Raw genomic sequence first — 4,961 nt, 5'->3', positions numbered from 1 at the left:
ATTATTCTACACAATGTTGTACATAGCTTGTCATGATCCACACAATTGAAAGTCTCTGAATTATCAATAAAGCTCAGGTAAACATTTTTCTGGTCTCCTCTTCTTTTAGCCAAGATTCATCTGATATCAGCAATGATGTCCTTTATTCTACGTCCTCTTCTGAATCCATCTTGAACTTCTTGAAGTTCTCTGTCATTGTATGGTTTCAGCCATTTTTGAATTATCTTTAGCAAAATTTCACTTGCATGTGGTATTAATGATATTGTCTGACGATTTCCAAATTCCATTGGGTCAACTCTTTTTGGAATGAGCACAAAATAAGGATCCCTGCCAGTCAATTGGCCAGGTAGTTGTCTTCTAAATTTCATGGCTTAGATGAGTGAGTGATTCCAGTATTGCTGCAGTTTATTGAAAGGTTTCCATTTGAATTCCATCATTTCCCAGCACCTTGTTCTTAGCAAATATCTTCACTGAACCTTGGACTTATTCCTTCAGTGTCATTGGCTATTGAAATGATTGGACATCAACTTTTTTGTGTGTGTACAGTAACTTTGTATTCTGTCTATCTTCTTTTGATGCTTTCCTCATTATACAATATTTTGGCCATGGAATATTTCAATATTTCAAGTCGAGGCTTGAGTTTTTTCTTCAGTTTCCTCAGCTTGAGAAATGCATAGTGTGTTCTTCCCTTTTGGTTTTCTAATTCCAGGTCTTTGCACATTTCATTTTAACTTTGAGTTTGTCTTTTTCATCTGCCTTTTAAACTTTTTATTCAGATCTTTAACATTCACATTTCTTCCATTTGTTTTGTCATCTCTACACTGAAGAGCAAGTTTCAGAGACTCTTCTGACATCCATTTCTTGTTATCTTAATGACCTTTTGCTTTCTTCCTGTGTGATATTCTTGATGTCACCCAGCAACACTTCTGCCTTTAAGTCTTTTAGGTCGAAAGGTTACCAAATGTGCCATGGGAATTCTCCTGGACTTGTAGCAAGGAGTTGCAGATTCAGGTGAGGTAGCAAGGATGCAAGACAACAGGAATTCAAGAAAGCAAGTTCCATAGTCCAGAGTGTCCATCTCTGAAAGCCAGTGAGATAGAAATTGATCATGGCTGTCTAGGGGTATTTATTCTTTAACATGTCCATCTCTGATTTTCTTGTAGCTCATAAGATTTTCTTCTTCGTGTATACTTATTTAGTTATCTTCTTCTACCTGTGGTTGTTGGTGGTTACTAGGGGGTTGCCAGTGAGGGGTGTAGGGTCTACTCCTCCTTCCTTACATCCCTGTTCTATCATAATGCCTCAAGTCTGTTCTTGAGATGATCTCTAAATTCTGATGGGATATGTTCAAGGGTATATTTTGGCTCTCATGGACTTTTTAAATTTTCTTCAGCTTCAGTGTGTACTTGGATAGAAGTAATTTATGTAGTATTCCACAGTCTGCCCCTAGCCTTGTTTTGGCTGTGATTATATGGCATTTTTCCACTGTCTTCTTCTACAGATGTAGTCAATATGATTTAAGCATATTCCATCTGCTGAAGTCCATGAGTATATTCATCTTTTATGTTGTTTAAAAAGATATTTGTTGGTGGTAGCTTCTCAGGGAGGTGCTCGCTCTCTCCCTTGTTTCCCACGGCCCCACATCACCTGCAAGGAGTGTGTATGAGGCAGGGGGAACAAGATGGGGATAGGGGAAGGCATTCTGGTCTTCTGGAGATCCTCAGTGGGAGGCAGAGGCTAGTAGGGACTCTGGGAAGCCAGGGACATAAACAGGCTGTAGGAGATGCAGGGAGAGGGGTAGGGGAAGAGGAGGTTTATCCTGTCCTGCATCAATTTCTTTGTCATGCAACGAAGACTAGAGAAACTATCTTTTTGAAGCCTCCTGGTATATACATATAAGAGTCTTGGTGTGGTTCTCTGGGTTAATTGGACTGCAAGGTCGATTTGAATCGCAAGTGTTCATTGAATGGATTTGTTAGTTTTCAGACATTCATGTCTTAATGAACATTTGGATAATTTCCAGGAAAAAATGGTCCCAATTTAAAGGTTACTTTATTTTCAAACTTGAGAAAGTGATGGTTGATTTCAGAACATCAGCTCCTGAACCAAGAGTTCCACCCAATCCTAATGTCAAATATATTACTTTTGATGAATGAAGAAAAGAATACTGAAAATTGTCACTGGATTTAATGGCATCTTTTTCAATGACTCTGTGAATTGCTAACAGATCCAAGGAGAAACTATACAGGAACAGACAAATTTCTCAGAGGAGTGGAAAAGAATGTGACGGTTGTTAGCTGTGTTTATCCTTCTTTAGACAAAAGCAATTCCAACAGTTTAAATTGAGTGAATGGCATCATGTTTCCTGCAAATTCACGGAATTATTATACTGAGAGGTTTAATATAAATGGACCTGAAACACCCAGGCCACTTAATCAGCCAAAGGTTTTTTTGTCAGCCTTCATGCCAACAAATGGTTTGCCCAAGAACACTAACAGCAAAGAGTCAAACCTATAGCAAAATGAGGACAAAAAACCACAGTGACTCTCTGACATCTGAATCAGAATGTTCCTCACTGAACCCTATAAAAAAATAAACACCCAAATGAAGGTGCTGTGGATGCAGAGGGGTATGAATGAAAAGACTCAGATTTGACAAAGAAGGTAAGGGAAGACAGTCAGTCAAACAAATTCCAGTGAAATTTCTTCAGCTATGGTAGAAGAAGCTGAAGCATAGTCTTTATCTCAGGATAGATGAAAAAGTAGTTGTACCAGACAGCACTGTACAGAAAAGGATGAAGATGAGAATGAAGAGGAAGAAGAAGAATCTTCTATGACATCAAAAGAAATGGTCCTGGGGGGGGGGGGGGATCAAGCAAAAGATTCTGATGATGCCTTAATTGCAAATGAAGAAACTTCTGAGGAAAATAATCAAATGGAGGAATCTGATCTGTCTCAAATTTTTACATTTGGAAAATGTAGTGAGAAGACAGGCCCTTTTCAGATACCTGAAGTACACTGATGCACTTATAAGACTAGTGCAGACAATTTCTGACACTGTATCTCATGCTGGGGTGATTTAGGGCATAAACATGAGTTTTGCATTTTGACCACTTAAATACCTGGGACAAAAAGAACCACAACTGTGAGGTTGGCCCAGGACTGGGCAATGTTTCATTCTGTTGTACATAGGGTCGCTATGAGTCAGTACTGATTCAATGGCACCTAACAACAACAGCAACAGCAAAAGTACCACAATGATTGGCTATGTTTTTGTCTCTAAGGTAATGTACTGACTGGACCTAGTGGCTCACAGCAACTAGATGGTGTCTTTCTTAAAATGTTTAGTGGTTGAAGTAAAAACTGTACCCAAGAGAGGTGAAAAATCAAACAGTAATTAAAACAAAGTTTTTGCAAAAATATTAAAATAAAGCAAATTTTAAAATTGATTTCCATTTGTAGTAACCTTATTTTATTGAGGGATGTTTTTGCCAATGAAAATAGATTTTGAACACTTTAAGTTAGAAATTTTGAGATTTTTCTTTAGACTATTTATGAAGTTATTTTTGGTAAACCTATTCTTTGAGACCTTGAGACATTTTGAGATATTTTAATTTTAGTTGTAGTGCCATGAACCATTTGTAAGCAAATCAATATTTACTTTTGTTGGTTATAACTTGAAGATTTAGCATCATTACTTTGATTTGTAATGAGGCTAAATCTTTACATAATTACTTTGTTTGTAATGATGTTAAATATAATAAATAATTACATTATTTGTAAACTTGAAATTGTTATTTTTGTAAAGGCAAATGTATTTCTTTATGAAATGAAGTAAAATAATGGTGAATGTACCAAACTACCATTACTTAACTCTATGAGAGACCTGAATTTTAATCTATAGTTTATTGTTTATTAGACATCCGTATGTTGATCATAGCTCAAACTTAATTGCTATTGATGCAGGTAATTATAGAGTGTTCATGGAATAGATTTTTAGGATAGGATGATTATCTCTAGTTAAAATGGACAACCTACTTCAAATGGTATAAGGTATCAAAGGCTATTTGGAAGTAAAATTCTTTAAGTATGCACAGGTGCACTTACATGGACTGCTTAATGAAAATAACAGTTCTAATAATGACTGATCAATGTGTGAATTTTTGAAAGGTTAGTTTTAGACACACTCCTTGTAATACACATCAAGCAAAATAATTAAAACTCTTAATGAATAATTAGGACCTCAGTGATTAAAAATAATATTTTATTTTTAGGGGGCCTTGAGCAGATTATATACTTGTTATACCTCTAGACTCTGAACCCTAAATATAAAAATATTTGAAGGTTGTTGTTGTTGTTGTTGTCAGGTACCATCAAGTCGGAACCAACTCATAATGACCCCATGCACAGAAGAACGAAACAATGTCCGATCCTGGGCCAACCTCACTTATCACTGCCATACTTAATGCCATAAATGATGCCACCTGGCTGATCCATCTCGTTAGGGTCTTCCTCTTTTTCTCTGACCCTCCATCTTACCCAGCATGACATCTGTCTCCAGCGACTATTCCCTCTGGACAATATGTCCAAAGTATGAGAGACATAGCCATCCTGACCTCCAAGGAGCGCTCTGGCTGGATCTCTTCCAAAACAGATCTATTGGTTCTTTTGGAAGACCATGGCACTTTTAGTATTCTCCTCCAACACCATAATTCAAAGGCATCAATTCTTCTACTATCTTCCTTATTCACTGTCCAGCTTTCATATCCATATGAGGTTATTGAAAATACCATGGTTTGGGTCAGGTGCACCTTAGTGCTCAAGCTAACATCTTTGCTCTTCAAAACTTTAAAAAGTTCCTGTGCAGCAGATTTTCCTAATGCAATATGTCGTCTGATCTCTTGACTGCTGCTTCCGTGAGTGTTGATAGTTGATCCAAGAAGAATGAAATCCTTGACAACT

General features: G+C 37.0%; 1 pseudogene; it reads left to right on the top strand.

The window, feature by feature from the left end:
- The first annotated feature begins 1,806 nt into the window (after positions 1 to 1,806).
- On the top strand, positions 1,807 to 3,021 carry LOC102822519 (annotated as a pseudogene).
- Positions 3,022 to 4,961: the final 1,940 nt, after the last annotated feature.

The sequence above is a fragment of the Chrysochloris asiatica genome, unplaced genomic scaffold, assembly GCF_000296735.1.
Source record: "Chrysochloris asiatica unplaced genomic scaffold, ChrAsi1.0 scaffold00209, whole genome shotgun sequence".
In the NCBI taxonomy this organism is placed as follows: Eukaryota; Metazoa; Chordata; class Mammalia; order Afrosoricida; family Chrysochloridae; genus Chrysochloris; species Chrysochloris asiatica.
The sequence above is the reverse complement of the archived record's forward strand: the minus strand, read 5'-3'. Positions and strand labels throughout refer to the sequence as shown.